This window comes from Saccopteryx bilineata, chromosome 4 (assembly GCF_036850765.1).
Source record: "Saccopteryx bilineata isolate mSacBil1 chromosome 4, mSacBil1_pri_phased_curated, whole genome shotgun sequence".
Classification (NCBI taxonomy): domain Eukaryota; kingdom Metazoa; phylum Chordata; class Mammalia; order Chiroptera; family Emballonuridae; genus Saccopteryx; species Saccopteryx bilineata.
The window spans coordinates 156927426-156946023 of record NC_089493.1 but is presented as its reverse complement, the minus strand read 5'-3'; the positions used below and the strand labels follow the sequence as shown (position 1 = coordinate 156946023).

General features: G+C 36.8%; 1 pseudogene; it reads right to left on the bottom strand.

Annotated features, from left to right (window-relative positions):
- Nucleotides 1-14876: 14876 nt before the first annotated feature.
- The window catches only part of LOC136335859 (pre-mRNA-splicing factor SLU7-like), a 44637-nt pseudogene continuing 40915 nt past the window's right edge, over nucleotides 14877-18598 (bottom strand).

Sequence of the window (18598 nt, the reverse complement as noted above, 5' to 3'; positions counted from 1 at the left end):
TGGAAAGAAGTAAAACTATCATTATTTGTAGATGATATGATACTGTACACAGAAAACCCTAAAGTCTCAGTCAAAAAATTACTGGACCTGATAAATGAATGCAGCAAGTTGGAAGGATATAAATCAATATTAAGAAATCATTGGCATTTTTATACACCAACAATGAATTATTGGAAAAAATAAATTAAAAAAACAATCCCATTCACTATTGCAACAACAACAAAAAAGTACCTAGGAGTAAATTTAACCAAAGAGGTTAAAGACTTCTACTCGGAAAATTATAAAACATTGATTAAAGATATCAATGAAGATACAAACAAATGGAAGCATATACCGTGTTTATGGATAGGAAAAATAAATATCATTAAAATGTCTATATTACTCAAAGCAATCTATAAATTCAATGCAATTCTTAATAAAATATTAATGACATACTTCAAAGATATAGGACAAATATTCCAAAAAATTATATGGAATCAAAAAAAAAAAAAACATTAAGAGCCTCAGCAATCCTGAAAAAGAATAATCAAGTAGGGAGTATTACACTTCCTGATATCAAGTTATACTACAAGGCCATCGTACTCAAAACAGCTTGGTGCTGGCTTAAGAACAGGCATACAGATCAATGGAACAAAACAGAGAACCCAGAAATAAACACACACGTATATGGACAATTGATATTTGACAAAGGAGGTAAGAGCATACAATAAAGTAAAGATAGTCTCTTTAACAAATGGTGTTAGGAAAATTGGAAAGGTATTTGCAAAAAAAAAAACAAAAACTGGATCTCCAACTTACACCATTCACAAAGGTAAACTCAAAATGGATAAAACACTTAAAATATAAGTTGTGAAACCATAAACATCTTTAAAAAATAGGCAGTAAACTCTCTGATACGTTTTGTAGCAATATATTTGTTGATTTATCTTCACGGGCAAGTGAAATAAAGGACAAGATGAACAAATGGGACTATATCAAGCTAAAAGGCTTTTGCACAGCAAAAAACACCATTAACAAAGTAAAAAGACAACCCGCACAATGGGAGAATATATTCGCCAAAATGTCTGATAAGGAGTTAATAACCAAAATTTATAAAGAACTTGTAAATCTCAACACCAGGAAGATAAACAATCCAATCATAAAATGGGCAAAAGAAATGAATAGACACTTCTCCAAAGAGGACATACAGAGGGCCAATAGGCATATGAAAAAATGCTCAACATCACTAATCATTAGAGAAATGCAAATTAAAACCACAATGAGATATCATCTCACACCAGTCAGAATGGCACTCATTAACAAAACAACACAATAAGTGCTGGTGATGATGTGGAGAAAAGGGAACCCTCCTGCACTGCTGGTGGGAATGCAGACTGGTGCAGCCACTGTGAAAAACATAATGGAGATTCCTCAAAAAATTAAAAATCGAACTGCCCTTCGGCCCAGCTTTCTCACTTTTAGGAATATATCTTATGAATACCAAATTACTGATTCAAAAGAAGAAATGTACCCCCATATTTGTTGCAGCATTGTTTACAATAGCCAAGATCTGGAAAGAGCTCAAGTGTCCTTCAGTGGATGAGTGAATTAAAAAGCTGTCGTATATATACACAATGGAATACTATGCAGCCATGAGGAAGAAGAAAATCTTACCTTTTGTGACAACATGGATGGACCTGGAAACTATCATGCTAAGTGAAATAAACCAGGCAGAGAGAGAAGAATATCATATGACCTCACTCATTTGAGGAATCTAATGAACAATGTGAACTGAGCAATGTAACAGAGGCAAAGGGGGGATCAAAGGGACCAGAGGGAAAGCAGTCAGAGGGAAAAATGGAAGAGAAGGGAAAGAGATTAGTGAAATTATATATACATAACACAACATTATAGAGAACAGGACAGCAAATCCTGGAGGGAAGGGGGAAAGCATTGGGGTGGGTAAAGGGGGTAAAGGGAAACACGGTGGTGGGGGAAGATATACTCAGTGGGACACGAATCTATGTAAACACAATAAATTAAAATCATAAATAAATAAAAAATAAAAAAGAGGATAAGAATCATAATCGAGTGAAACTTTCTTAGGAATTTTAGGCTGAATTTACACTTTGAAGTCAACAATTTAATTCTTATATCTGCAAACTATATATATATATATAGTCAATTGATGTGCAAGAAAATATTTGAAAATATCCAACTCTATTCCAAATTGTGAAATCTCAGCAAAATAGAAGATAATTTTTACAATATGATAAAAGCACCCTCAAAACTACTCTAAATATGACAAAAGCATAAGACAAACTAAAACAAAAAACATTGTCTAAAATACCTCACCAGTACTCCTCAAAAATGTCAGTCATCAAAAACATAAAATATTTGAGAAACAGTTATGTCTCTTAAAACTTCTTTGGGCTATAATAACTAAATGTACTGTGATATTTTGGATTGGATCCTGGAAAAAGACATTAAGGAAAAACTGATGAATTTCATATAAGGTGTAGAGTTTAGTCAATAAAAAAAAAACATGCGAGAACATAGATGACTCTTGAACGCATGATGCTAAATGAAGAAAATCAGGCAAAACAAGAGTTTATGTTGCATATTATTTCAATATTGGCAGATTATTTCAATATTGAGAATAGTTGCCTGACAGTTTGGGGTTACAGTTGCAGGGAAGTCTTCCTAGTCTTTGAAAGAGATTTTACTGTTTCATCTTTTTACATGTTTTATATATGGTCAACTTGTTCCAAAGAGACCTTCCATTCTTTTATCATGGGAAACTAAGTTTTTCTAAAGAACATAATAATTTTTAACTTTATTTTTTATTAAATTTATTGGGGTTACATTGGTTAATAAAATTATATAGGTTTCAGGTGTACAATCTTATACAGCAACTGTATATTGTATTGTGTGTTCACCGCCCGAAGTCTAGTCTTCTTCCAGCACCATTTACCCTCACTTCATCCTCTTCTTCTTCCCCCATATCCCATTCCCTCTGGTAATCACCATACTGTTTGTTGTTTGTGTTGATGTTTTTGTTTGGTTTGGTTTGGTTTTTTTTTGCTTAATTCCTTTACTTTTTTCACCTACTGCCTCAACCCCCTCCCATTTAACAGCTCTCCGTCTGCTCTCTGTATCTATAAATCTGTTCTATTTATTTTGTTAATTTATTTTGTTCATTAGATTCCACAAACAAGTGAAAACATATGGTACTTGTCTTTCTCTTTCTGGCTTACTTCAGTTAGCAAAATAATCTCTAGGCCCATCCATGCTATCATGAAAGGTAAGATTTTCTTCTTTTTTACAGACAACTAATATGCCATTGTGTAAAATGTACCAGAGCTTTTTTTAAAATTTTAAACAAAATTTAAATTTAATTTAAGTTGAAGTAAACTAAACAATTTTTACTTTTTTCACCAAAATAACAGCAATATTTTCTGTATTATTCCTAGATAATCTCTTTTTTCCATTACTATACCTACTGCTTTGTCATGATTTATAAGTAAAACCTAAAAAACCTATGAAAAAAATGTTTTGTGATTATCTAGAAATGGACCACAGGTTTTTAATCCACTCATCTACTGATGAGCATTTGGGCTGTTTCCAAATCCTGACTTTTATAAGAAATGCTGCAATAATGATAGAAGTGAATATATTCTTTTGAATTAGTGTTTCCAGTTTCTTCAGACATATTCCCAGGGTCATAAAGCAGTTACATTTTCAATTTTTTGAAGTAATTCCAAAATGCTTTCCACAGTGGCTGGAATAAGATGCATTCCCACCAGCTGTGTACAAGTGTTTTCTTTTCTTCACATCCTAACTAACACTTGCTATTTGTTAATTTATTGACAATAGTCAATCTGACAGGTGTGAGGTGATATCTCATTGTGCTTTTAATTTGAATTTCTCTGATGATTAGTGACATTGAGCATATTTTTTATATGCTTATTGGCCATCTATATGTCCTCTTTGGAGAAGTTCTATTCAATTACTTTGCTAATTTTTAAATTGGATTGTTTACCTTCCTGGTGTTGAGTTTTAGAAGTTCTTTATAAATTTTGGTTAATAACCCCTTATCAAACATATCAGTGAATATGTTCACCAGTTGAGTGGGTTGTCTTTTTACTTTGTTAATGGTGTCTTTTGCTGTGCAAAAGCTTTTTAGTTTGATATCATCCCATTTGTTTATTTTGTCTTTTAGTTCACTTGCCCACAGAGATATATCAGCAAAAATATTGCTACAAGAAATATCAGGGAGTTTACTGCCTGTGTCTTCTTCCAAGATTTTTATGGTTTTGTGACTTGCATTGAAGTCTTTTATCCATTTTGAGTTTGTTTTTGTGAATAGTGTAAGTTGGTGGTCTAGTGTTTTGTTTCTTTTTGTTTGTTTGTTTGTTTGTTTGTGGGGTTTTTTTCATATAACTGTCCAATTTCCCCAACACCATTTATTGAAAAGACTGTCTTTGCTCCATTGTATACTCTGGCTTCCTTTGTCAAATATTAATAGACCATAAAGATGTGGGGGGTTTTCTGAGTCCTCTGTTCTGTTCCATTGATCTTTATGCCTGTTTTTATGACCATACCATGCTCTTTTGATTACAATGGCCTTGTAATATAACTTGATAGCAGGACGTGTCATACCTCCCACTTTGTTCTTTATTTTCAAGATTGCTAAGGGTATTCAGGTTCTCTTTTGGTTCCAGATAAATTTTTGAAATATTTGTTCTAGATCTGTGAAGTATGCCATTGGTATTGTAATAGGAATTGCATTGAATCTATAGATTGCTCTGGGTAGTATGGACATTTAAATGATGTTAATTCTTCCTATCCATGAACACAGTATATGATTCCACTTGTTTGTATCTTTCCTGATTCTTTTTTCAATGTCTTATAATATTCCAAGTACAAGTCTTTTACCTCCTTTCTTAAATGTATTTCTAAGTACTTTATTTTGTTGTTGTTGCAATAGTGAAGGGAATTGTTTTCTTAATTTCTCTTTCTGACAGTTTATTGTTGCTGTATAACAATGCTACTGATTTCTGAATATTAATTTTATATCCTGACACCTTGCCGAATTCATTTATCAAATCTAATAGTTTTTTGCTTTTCTATGTATAGTATCATGTCATCAGCAAATAATGACAGTTTTACTTCCTCTTTTCAATTTGTATGTGTGTATCTTCTTGCTTCTTCTTGTCTGATTACTGTGGCTAGGATTTCCAGAACTATGTTGAATAAGAGTTGTAAAAGGGGACACCCCTGTCTTGTTTCTGATCTTAAGGTAATTGCTTTTAGGTTTTGCCTATTAAGTATAATATTGGCTGTCAATTTGTCATAAATGGTCTCTATTATGTTGAGTTATGTTCCCTGTATTCTCACTTTGCTGAGAGTTTTGATTATAATTGGGTGCTGGATTTTATCAAATGCTTTTTCTGCATCTATTGCCATAATCATGTGATTTTTATACTTAATTTTGTTAATGTGATGAATTACAATTATTGATTTGCAAATATTGTAGCAGCCTTGCCTACTTGTATTAAATCCCATTTGATCATGATGTATGATCTTTTTCATGTATTGCTAAATCTGATTTGCTAATACATTGTTGAGAATTATAGCATCTATGTTCATCAGGAATATTGACCTATAGTTTTGTTTCTTTGTAGTGTCTTTACCTGGTTTGGAAATTAGGATAATGCTTATCTCATAAAATGAGCTCGAAAGTCTTTATTACTCTTGAATTTTTTGAAATAACTTGAGAAGGAAAGATGTTAATCCTTCTTTGAATGTTTCATAAAATTCACCTGAAAAGCCATCTGGTCCAGGACTTTAGTTCTCTAAAAGTTTTTTGATAACTGTTCTGATTTCATTTGTTGTAATTGGTATGCTTAGGTTTTCTGATTCTTTCAGATTCAGTTTTGGAAGATTGTATGTTTCAAGGTTTATCTATTTCATCTAAGTTGTCCAATTTTGGGGGATATAGATCTTTATAGTATTTTCTTACAATCATTTGTATTTCTGTGATAATATCAGTTGTTACTTCTTTCATTTATAATTTTATTTATTTCAGTCCTCTCTTTTTTTTTCTTGATGAGTCTAGTTAAAAGTGCATCAATTTTGTTTACCTTTTCAAAGAACCAACTCCTGGTTTTACTGATTTTTTGTATTTTTTTAAACTTCTATGTCATATATTTCCACTCTTATTTTTATTATTTTCTTACTTCTACTTTTTCTGGGCTTTACTTGTTGTTCCTTTTCTACTTATTTTAGGTGCAGGGTTAGAGAGTTGTTTTTTTTTTAGCTTTTCTCACTTCTTAATGTATGCCTATATTGCTATGAACTTCTTTCTCAGGACTACTTTTACTGTGTTTCATAGATTTGGGGTCGTTGTATGTTCATTTTCAGTAGTGTCAAGAAAATTTTCTATTTCTTCTTTGATCTCATTGTTAATCCATTTCTTATTTAGTAACATGCTATTTAGCCTCCAATTGTTTGAATGTTTTTTACTTTTTCTATTGTTGTTTATTTCTAGTTTCATGCCATTGAAGTCAGAGAAGAAATAGTCAGAGTCAGATGAAGCTAACCTGATATTATTTTAATCTTCTTAAAATTAATAAGACTTGTTTTGTGTCCTAACATGTTGTCTATCTTAGAAAATGTCTCATGAGCACTTGAAAAGAATGTATATTCTGCTGCTTTGGGGTGAAATGCTCAAAAGATATCAATTAAATCCAGTTTATCTAGTGTGACATCTAAGGCATTGTTTCTTTGTTGATTTTCTATCTGGATGATCTCTCCTTTGACGTTAGTGGTATATTAAAATCCCCTACTATTGTTGTATTACTGTCAATCTCACTCTTTATGTCCATCAAAATCTACTTTATATACTTTGGTGTCCTATATTAGGTGCATAACTATTTACAATAGTTTTATCCTCTTGTTGAATTGGTCCCTTTATTATTATGTAGTGACCTTCCTTGTCCTTTACTATAGCCTTTGTTTTAAAGACTATTTTGGTAGATGGAAGTATTGCTACTCCAGTTTTTTTTTCATTTCCATTTGTATAAAATATTTTTTCATCCCTTCACTTTCAGTCTATGTGTATCTTTTGTTCAAAGGTGAATAGACAGCATATATATGGGTCCTGTTTATTTATTCATGCAGCTACCCTATGTTATTTTATTGGAGCATGTATCCATTCATATTTAAAGTTATTATTGATATATACTTATTTATTGCCATTTTAGTCTTTCAGTCTACAATCCTCTTTACTCTTTATAGCAGGCTCTTTAACATTTCTTGCTGTACTTATTTGGATATAATGAACTCCTTGAGACTTTTTTTTTTATCTGGGAAGCTCTTCATTTCTCCATCAATTTTAAATGATAGCTTTACTGGATAAAGTACTCTTGGTTGTAATTTCTTGTTTTGCATCACTTTGAATATTTTTGTCAATACCTTCTGGCCTGAAGTATTTCTGTTGAGAAGTCAGATGTCAGACTATGTGGGCTTCTTTGTAAGTAATTAATTGCTTTTCTTTTGCAGCTTGTATTATTCTTTCTCTGTCTCTTAACTTTGGCATTTTAATTATGATGTGTCTTGGTGTAAGCCCTTTGGGTTCATCTTTAATGGGACTCTGTGTTTCTTGAACTTGTGTGACTTTTTCTTTCATCAATTTAGGGAAATTTTCAGCTATGATTTCTTCAAACAAGTTCTCTATCTCTTGTTCATTCTTTTCTTTTTCAGGAATCCTTACAATGCGGATATTGTTTCTTTTCATATTGTCACAGAGATCTCTTAGAGTTTCTTCAGTCTTTTTGAGCCTTTTTTTTTCTTTTTGTTGCTCTGCTTCTGTACTTATGTTTATCTTGTCTTCTAAATAGCTGATTCAGTCCTTTGCTTCTCCCAGCCTGCTGTTGATTTCTTCTAGTGCAGCCTTCATTTCAGATATTGTATTTGCCATTTCTGACTCATTCTTTTTGATAATTTTAAAGTCATTTTTAATACTTTCTAGTTCTCACTTTATTCATCCATTCTTTCTCTAAGATTCTTGAACATCCTAATAAACATTATTTTAAACTCTGCATCTGACCAGACCAGGTGGTGGTGCAGTGGATAGATCATTGAACTGGAACACAGAGGACCCAAGTTTGAGATCCTGAGGTCACCAGTTTGAGTGCTGGCTCATCCAGCTTGAGGATGGAATCATAGACATGACCCTGTAGTTGCTGGCTCAAGCCCAAAGGTTACTGGCTTGAAGCCAAAGGTCACTGGCTTGAGCAAGGAATCACTCACTCTGCTATTGCCCCCAGGTCAAAACACATATGAAAAAGTAGTCAATCAACAACTAAGGAGCAGCAACAAAGAATTGATGCTTCTCATCTCCCTCCCTTTCTGTCTGTCTGTCCCTATTTGTCCCTCTCTCTATCTCTATTTCTCTCTGTCTCTGTCACACACACAAAAAAGGCTCTGCATCTGGTAATTTGGTTACTTCCATTTCATTTAATCCTTTTTCTGAAGATTTCTCCTTTTTGTTAACTTGGGTCATATTTCTTTGTCTGCCAATTTTGTTTATATCTGCTCTGACTCTCAACTTTGTTGTGGTGTCTTTATGAGAAAAATGGTTAGTGGTACTAAACTCCAGGCCACCTGAGCTCCTTGGTCTAGGAATGTTTCTTGAGAATTATGTTTACACTTCTGTTGTACATGAGTCTTGAATGCTATTAACCCTTTCATAGGTGAAGTTATCCTTTCAGTCTGGCAGCTCTAAAGTTCAACTTTGATCACATGTATTAGATGCTATGCAGTGTCTGTTCTGTGGGCCATAGTTATTCTCAGCATGGTCTGGTGCTTGTTGGACTCCTTTGGGCATGCCACTTGTGTGGCTAGCTGAGTCTAGCATTGATGTGGTTCACCCCCCACTACTGATGTGTTGGTTCTTGGTTCTCCTTAGGGGGGCTTGGGTATGGATTGATGTCAGACATTCTTTGTAACCCACTGTGGGCCACCTGTCTGGAATGTTTGTTTATGAGTATTTCATACTACTACCACTCTGTTATGTTTGTTTATGAGTACTTCATGCCTGGGTGTGTTTGGGAAGGGTCAACCTGTGTATAAGAATAGCACCTCTGTAAAAGGGCCAAAGTTTCTCATGATTTATCCTCACATTTCAGTTGTTCAACTTCCTCTTGCACCTACCTGGTCTTCCTGCAGAGTATTGCACAGAAAGACTATAGGGTGGACACAGACTGGCCTCGCCTCATCAATCCCTCCACAGGTCACATGCTTAGTGGGATAGGGCAGCTGAGGTCAGGCTGATGACTCCTGTGGACCCCTTACTTTGGGGTTAAGAGCTTAATTTCTTAGTCACTGCTAGATATTCTAATTCTATTTCTCCCCAACAAGATGACCAGCAGGTTCAGATTGGGTTGTACAACAGTCCCCTCTGCAGAAATTCTTTTGGTTGGGGAGACCCTGGTCTCAGGGAGAAAGAGCAAGAGAGTCTTCCTCTGTTGCTGATCATGCCCCCCAAGAAGGTTCCCAAGCCCTTTGACTGGTCCCAATAATAGGCTTTAAGAGACTCACACTTTGAGTGTTTGTTCTCTAATCCTCTCTTCCTTCCCTCTGTGAAACTTAGCCCAGTGCAGCAGGTATCCAGGACTTGGCTCAGCTTACTGTGAAACTCTACCTCATCCAATGCATATGAGCTGTTATGCAGGTGTTGACCAAAGAAAGTAGAATTCACCTTAGCTGGGTTTGGTGCCTGATGTGTTCTCCCTTTGGACATGCTGCTAGTAAGGGTAGTTGGGTTCTGCTCTGATGTTCTCTTTAGCTGGTAACTGGATGTGTTGGTTCTGGGCCTCTTAGGGGGAACCTAGTGCAGACCAGTATAAGATACTTCCCATGACTGGCCCTCAGCAACCTTTTTGGAGCTATAAGCAAACCAGATTTTGTAATTGCCTCTGCTGGACTTACGTGCACATGGAAGGACCAAGCTATGCACCTAGGCTGGCTTTTACCAGGACTGGGCCCAGGAGCAAGTCAGCAAAAGGCCCAAGATTCCCCGAGATTAGCCTCCTGTTGCCTATGTCTGCTGGATGCTTGTTGGGTTCAGCCATTGTAAAAACCTCTGGTATAGTCTAGAGCCTGAGGCAAATCAGAGACTATGAAAGCTGGTGGGTGTGGCTCCATCCCTCAGTTCCATGTGTCAGTCTGTCCTAAATTTTTTCACAGATCCAGTAAGGGATGGCCAATGAGAACCTGGTGAATGTGGCTTCTGAAACCCTGAAATTTGGTCTGTCTATGATCCCAGTGGTTTCTACTAAATCTCACATGAGGAAGAAGCACTAGTCATATTCTTGGGAGAGTGTAGGGAAAGGCTCTGGCTGGCCTTGACACTAGAAAATTGAGTCACTGTCACACCCCCTGCTTTCTGGCAAAAGCTGCTTACTCCTTGGCAGTCCCTAATCTCCACAGGGTGGAGCAAAAGAGATTCCTGAGGATGGGACAGGTGCTTTCCTCAGGCTGAGGCCTCACTGAGAAGACTGCTCCATCCAAGAAAGATAGAGACTGCAGTATTGGAGAATGATTCAGCACTGGGGTTCTGGTGGCTGTCCCCCACAGTGTTTCTCCCTGGCCTACCAATTTTATACTCTCCTCACACGACTCTAGTCCTCTCAGCCCTCTCTCCACCAGAGCCCCAGATTAGTGGCTGTGAACAAGATTTTCTACATTGACCTTTTAACAGGGTGCCTGAAATTCTAAGAACTCTCATCTCTTTTTTGCAGACAGAAACCTTGCCACTTTTTATCTCCAAATACTGTGTAGGCACCTCTTCTAGGCTCTGGTGCTCTAGGCTTGGGCACCTGGCCTGAGGTTTAGAATCCTTCTCTCTCAGGGTGAATCTCCCTGCAGCTGGCAGTCTCTCTGGACCCTCAGCCAAGGTTCACTCCTGGGATCAGAGTCAACCCTTTTCACATCTCTGCCCTTCCTAACAGTCTCAATGTGGCTTCTGTGACTCCTTAGTAATGGACTCCTCTTCATTTTGCCTGAAATTAATTTTTCAGGATGTTTATTCTTAAGTTTAGTGTGGTCCTGGTAGGCAGCATTTGGAATACCTACCTACTCTGTTGCCATCTTGGAATCCTCCACTTATTTTATTGTTATTTGTTTTTAATAAAAAAAAAAACTATGTATTTTCTTTCTTTTATGTAAATTCAGATTCACATATGTATTAACAATTTGAGATTCAAAATGATCATACTTCTAAAATTACTAAATAAAAAAAGTCACAACTCACATGTTACATGTTTTTCCTCTCTGAGTTGTTATTCCATATATATATATATATATTACTTTTTAACTATCTTTTCGCTGTGCTGAATTTTCTGGTATCATATTCTAACAATAAACATGCATAATCTTTATAATGTAAAAAAATAAAAATAAAGTAATATATGCAGATAACATTTATTTCCTTAGTTTACCCAAAATGTAGAACTTCAAGTCTTAGGAACAAGCTAAGAAATCACCTGATTTAGTTTCCTAAACTTCAGTCATCTGTACATCAACTGCATACTTTTTTGCCAAAATCTGTGTGTGACCTTTACAATATATATTTTAAATCTTACCTATTTTACTTCAAAAGAGTAATTGAAAATGAAATACGGGCTCTGGCCAGTTGCTCAGTTTATAGAGAGTCAGCCCAGCCTACAGACGTCCCAAGAGCAAGCCAACCAGTCCAAGTCGAACACATCAAAACCAAGGCAATTTGTCCAAGTGCAAAATCCAAAAGTCAAAAATCAAGCCAACAAGTCCAAGTCCACAGGTCCCCACAAAGCCTCCTGGGCTATAACAGACAAAATCCTCAGCCCAGCCAGGGCCTTATATACGGTGGTCTATAATCCATCACAGGGTTGCCTCATGAGGTCAGGGCAATCATGGACCATCAAGCCTGGGGATAACCCACAGTGGTTTTCTCACTTTTGGTCCCACAACCCTTTTACTCTGGAAGAAACATGAAAGGACATCCAAAGAGCTTTTTGTTTATGTGGGATATTAAAGATTGATGTTGACTTTACTAGAAATGGAAATCTAAGGTGCTAAACTTTTTTAAAATATAAAATTGAAACCTCTGGTTCTGGTCAGTAGCACACTTGATAGAGGGTCATCCTGGAGTGCCAAGGTCACCTGTTCAAGACATGGTCACCAGTTCTAGCCCAGGGTCACCACTTCCAGCCCACTGTCACCAATTTGAGCTTGGGGTTGCTGATCATGAATTCACTGGCTCCATCCTGAGGTCACCAGCTCTATCTGTGTGGCACTGGTTCCAGCCCTGGTCAGGACACATACAAGGAGCAATCAATGGTGCTACTCAGCAGAACAATGAGTGTTCCCTATGACTAGCGCAGTACATATTGAGTAAATATTTGTTCATGGGATTAATAGAAGAATTTGGGGAAACAAAAGAAAATAGGGCCAACTACTTTATTAATCAAAGTAATTCAAAAAATTCTTAACAAACATTCACATTTTTTGCTCACTCAGCTTTTGGGGCAGATAAGCTAGGAGAGAGCAGGGCTGAAGTCTTCTCTCGCTGTATGTGGGCACTTGTGAGGAGGAGGGAAGGCCAGCTAATGGGGGCCTTTCTGTGAACATTGAAGATGGCTCTTCCCTCCAGGACTTGTCAAAGGATGCAGTGGGTTTGGATCTGCAGTGAGGCTACAAGGTGTTTTTACACTTTGAATACCCATTTCCAGATTACACAAAGAACTTCTCAGTGACCGTGAGTTGGCCATGTAGGTGAATTTCTGTGTTATTTAAATGAACTATCTCTGTGGAGAAAAGTGATGATGAGGTTTGTTCATTTACATTTGTGCAAACACTGAATGTCTGGATGAAAGGGTTTCTACAGAGGTACAGAGGGTGAAGGAATAAGTGGGGTCAAATTCTACCCTTTTACGGAGGCAGAGAGGGAGCAGGCAGGCCCAAGGACGCTGAGGTGGGTGGGCTCTGGCACATTTTATTTCAAACTTGTCTTTGAAGAAAGCTCCCTACTGTCAATACATTGAGTGTTTTAATCACATGTATGTTGTTATTCTAGTAATTATTTTCCTTTAACATTTATCTCTCAAAGTGTCATCCTAAGCATGACAGTCTCTGTTGCTGAGCTGTTTGGGACCTAAATGGGGTCATTTCATCCACTCTAGAGAGATGTTGACAAATTACATTCAAAGATTTGAATAAGGTGAGGAAAGAAAGAATTTCAAGAAAAGCTGCCAGTCCATGAGTCAATTCCATCCTTTTACAAAAATTTTATAAAAAATACCCTAAGAAATGATACCAACAGAAGAGAACATTTTCCTAGCATAATGATATTTCTCAGCAAAGTAAATAAAGACTAAAAGACAGGGCATTTAATGAAAAACTGTCAAGGCAAAAACTGAGCTAAAGAAAAAGACAATCACTTTTTTCAATACACTACATCAATTATACACTTGCGATTGTACCCAAATGAACATATAGGCTTTTTTAAATTAAATTTATTGGGGCAACATTGGTTACTAAAATTACATAGGTTTCCAGTGACAATGCCATCTGTATATTGCATTGTGTGCCCACCACTCAAAGTCACGTCTTTTTCTGTCACCACACATTTGGCCCTCTTTACCCTTTACTACATCCCCACCCCTCCCTCTGGTGACCACCACACTGTTGTCTGTGTCTATGCCTCTTTGTTGTTTTGTTTGTTCATTTGTTGTTTTCAGTTTTACATCCTACATGTGAGTGAAACCATATTGTTATTAACTTTTTCTGACTTTTTTGCTTAGCATGATATTCTCTAGATCCTTCATGTTGTCACAAGTGGCATTTCATCTCTCCTTGTGGCTGAGACGAAATACAATGGGTACATATCCCATTGTGTATGTACCACATCTTCTTTATCCAGTCATCCCATGAAGAACACTTCAGTTCCTTCCCTCTTGGCCACTGTGAAGAATGCTGCAATGAATATAGGGGTGCATATATCTGTGGGAATAATGTTTTCAAATTTTGAGGGTAGATACCCAGAAGAAGCATTGCTGGGTCTTATGGTAACTCTATTCTTAAATTTCTGAGGACCTTCCATACTGTTTTCCATAGTGGCTCTACCAGTTCATGTCCTCACCATCAGTGAAAGAAGGCTTTTTTTTTCTCCAACACTTGTTATTACCTGGCATATTGATAGCAACCAATCTAACAGGTGTGAGGTGGTATCTCATTGCAGTTTTGATTTGCATTTCTTGAATAGCTAGTGAAGATGAGCATCATGTCATATATCTGTTGGCCATTTGTATGTCTTCTTAGGATAAGTGTCTGTTCCTAAGAATATATAAATATAAAAAAATATATATTAATATTAACACCTTTTTGGAGCTGTTGTTGCAAATATTTCCTCCCATTCAGTTGGTTGCCTTTTGATTTGTTGGTTGTTTCTTTTGCTGTGCAGTTTATTAGTTTGATATAGTGTATAATTTTAAAAAATGTTTCCTTGACCCTATAATTTGCTACTTCAAGAGGAAGGTGGGCAATAAATAATTTTATTACTTGTTCTCAGGAGCAGGAAGGATATGTTTGCTTTACTGTGCCTGGCTCTTCCTGAGAGGGAACTGAGCTCCCTGACCCTTTCTGGCATCCAGACAAATCCTGGGGAACTGCTCCTTCAGGTCTTGATGTCCTTTCTCTGTTTCTCATATCTCTTTAGGGTTTTCCTTAACTGCTTCACCTCTAAAACTCTTCTTCCTCAAAAGTTAGCAGGGCTATTCTTGATGTTCAGAGGACATGCATAGTTGAGTCCTCCCAACCCCAATCATAAAATTTGTAATTTAGCTTGATACTTACTCATTGGGATTCTTTCCTGCATTGGCATAGAGATTCTCTCTCATCACTCTCGTTTTGGGATTATAGTAAGCAGAATTTGGATCTAAATTTCGCGATTACTAGAAGAGAAAAATGTTTCAAGATTGCATTAATGTTTACTGTTTACTTCCAAAAAAAGAATTTTAGCAGACTAGAAGTTGATCACAATCAAGTCCACGTGTGAATGCATTCTGGGGCACAGGTGAAGAGAAAAAACCAGAATGATACCTAATTTTGGAATGACTGACTGTATTACCCATATAATGCCAGATACCAGATAAGTAGGTAAAATTTAGGCTGGGAAGATAAATATTTTTTGAATGTGTACATTAAGTTGGCCAGGCTTACTTTTGCAATATCTTCTTGAATCCTGAGATTTCGAACAATAATTTGTCTCTTAGAGTCAAAGTTCAGTCCAGGCATATCAATATCATCGGCATATTTATCTTCATCCTCATCTTCACTATTATGATCTTTTTCCTGAAAGGAGGGAAAAACACAGTAAGAAAAAAAGGATAGCATTTAGTTGTTTTCCTTGTAATTTTCTTTAACCACACCCATATTTATTTGTGTTTGTTAAAGCTATTATCATTAATTATGTATTAATATAACATATAACCAGTAATAGTTATATCATTATACTTAGCTAACAGAAATTAAAAAAATTGATATACCCCCAGAGAAGGCAAATATCCATTACCATCTGAGAATTTGGTTCCTCTTCTCTCCACTGGTGTTTTGGAGAATTCTGTATCATGACAGAAAAAAAAAAAAATTATTTTATTCTACTAATTCTACTGATTATTATTTATTTTATTTTATTTTTTTAATGGGGCAACATCAATAAATCAGGATACATATATTCAAAGATAACATGTCCAGGTTATCTTGTCATTCAATTATGTTGCATACCCATCACCCAAAGTCAGATTGTCCTCTGTCACCTTCTATCTAGTTTTCTTTGTGCCCCTCCCTCTCTCTCTACTGATTATTTGATTATTTAACACTTTAAAAATAGTTAAGACAATGTAACAAATCTTAACTGAACCTTTTTCATCTTTCTTACTTGTAATGAGCCCATAAGTTCTAAAGTTATTAAGTTATTCACACAAGTATGTCATTGTGAAGTTAATTTTATTAGAAGGCAGAACATTTCTAGAGAATTTTCATTGATATAAAATAATGATCACACAAAGGAAATAAAAAGATTAAAACAACCAAGGTACCCAATATATATTCATGTCATATGTTTTCATTTTAGACATACCATTTTCATTAAACCTCACTACTTCTCTGGAAACTGCAAAAAGAAAACATTACCAGGATCATGTAATAAATATCTTTAGAGCCATACTGATGGGACATCATGTATGCTGGTGCTTGGTACTATGGCTTGGTGAGGATGCCCAATAAATGGTGTCACCTATTTTTTCTGCCTTTGAGGCCAGGAACGGGGATGCAAAGACGTGGTTGCCCCTCTTCTAGGGCACATGGTCTGGTTATAGAGAGGATCCAGCCGGGCACACCCGTGTGACTGAGAGAGACAATAAGCGTGCTCCTCCTTCCTCTCTGCAACATGCTCTCTCTCAAAGGGCAGCCAGGACCACACTGAAGGCAGGGAAGGAAATCTGGGGCCAGGTGATTGCTTGGAATAGCACCGAGGGAGCATACTTGATGATCTGGGAACTGAAGGACAGGATAAAAGTCTGAACTCTGAAGGGTTGAGGAGAAAAGCCTGGGTTTTTTTGCTTGACTTCTCTGGGCTTGCTGGTCTCCATGGAGTCACTTCCAGTCAGGCCCTGACAGACATTCAGAATAATGCTAAAGATCTGACATAGGACTGGCCGTCAAGAAGAACAGAGCTGGTCTGGTGGTTAAGGCATAGTTGAGAATCAATTTCTAGCTATTCATCCTGTTATCTCTGAGCCTCAGTTTCCTTGTCTGTAAAATGGGAGAAAAATACAGTATGGTCATATTTGAATGACTTGCATTTGAAATAACATGATGTAAACATATTTATGGTTTCACTTTATGTGTGAAAGTTTGTCAAGAACCTTGCAAGGCAACACGAACTGTAAATTGCAGACTGTGTTTATGCTATAGCCAGCACCAGCCCCATGCTAATTGGCAAAAGAAATACTGCCATCTTTTTGGCAGGTGAGTGTTGAATTACACCAGATTGAATAATATGACGTCTTTAGGAATGTCTCCCTGAGTGATTTGCTTGTCTGCACCTCCCTTATAGAGCAACTATGAATATTAAATGAGAGAATGCAGTAACCAGCCCTCAGGAAACTCTCAGTAACAGTAACGTTATTCTGATACAATGACATGCGAAAAGAGGGAGAGATTAAAATGCACAACCCCATGGGCATGTGAATTTGCCACCCCTGATCTAGAGGAAAGGGGGATTCTCTGTGTATGTGTTCTCGGTGTATGTTGTATGTTCTTGTTTTAAGTGTTGCTGTTCATTTTCTCCTTAAATCTCCCCACAGTTCTAAGAGATTGATACTATCATCCCCATGTGGCAAAAGAGAAAACAACTCAGAAAGATGAAGTCATTTCCCCTTCAGGGTCAAAGCTGAGATAAAACCCAGGCCTGCTGACTCAGGGCCCAGGGCTCCTGTCCCTCTACCATGGTCCCTCTGCTTGGGCACAAACCTTACCAGGGCAGCTCTGTAAATAAGTCACTTACAAAAATGCACAAATTCAGGGGAGAATTATATTCTTGAAAAAAAAAAAAGATCCAGCATAAAATTCCTTTCAAAAGTAAACATAGACTAGAACTTGATGCACATTTCTACAGGAGTTCATCCCACTGAAGCAAAGCCAGGTTGACAGTCCTTTGACATGAGGAGGGCGTGTGGAAAGCTGTGAATGTATATACTCCTTTACCCCACAGTGATCATTCAGGAGTAGAAAGCGTCAGAGACTGGGACTGTGGAGAAGAGGGCCTGGTCGTCTGTGCCCACTCAGCAGGTGAAAATGAGAGAAGGAATAGCAAGATGGGGCAGAATGGAGGGATCTGCAAAGAAGGAAGTAACTTCTTGGGGGAATTTGCTGGATATTTGGTGGAAGCAGGATAGCTTCATGCCCTGGTCTGCTAGTTTAGTTGGTTAGAGAATTGTCCTGATAGGCAGAAGTTGCCAGTTTGATAGCCAATCAAGGCACATACAGAAACAGATCTGTTTCTGTCTCTCTCTCTCTCTCCCTTCCTCTCTACCTAAAATCAATTGATAAGTTAAAAAAAAAAAAAAGATGACCCTAGACTTGGGAAAGAAATCTCGATTCATTCATACAATGCACACACTGAGACACAGTTATAAGAACAAAGTAGGTCCGTATATGCCAGTAGGAAAAGCTGGCCAAGATACACAAAATGAAAAAGGCCAGTTGCCACGTGGAATGTGAAGTGTGGTTATCTTTGAGTTAAAAACAAAACAACAACAAAAAAGAGATACACAAAAATACATATGAAATTTTTGAAAGGACCTACTATCTTGTTAAAGAGGTTACTTTCCACAATTGGGAAGTATATGGTCTTTTACTTTTCAATTTCTACTTTTTTTAAGTGCCTGAATTTCTTACGATGAACATTGTTTGTTTTATGTTGTTTAAAACAAAAGGTAACCGAAAGGCCGAAGGACTGGAAGACAGGCAAGGCTGGCATTCCTGCCAGTGGCCGGGTATGTCAGAAACC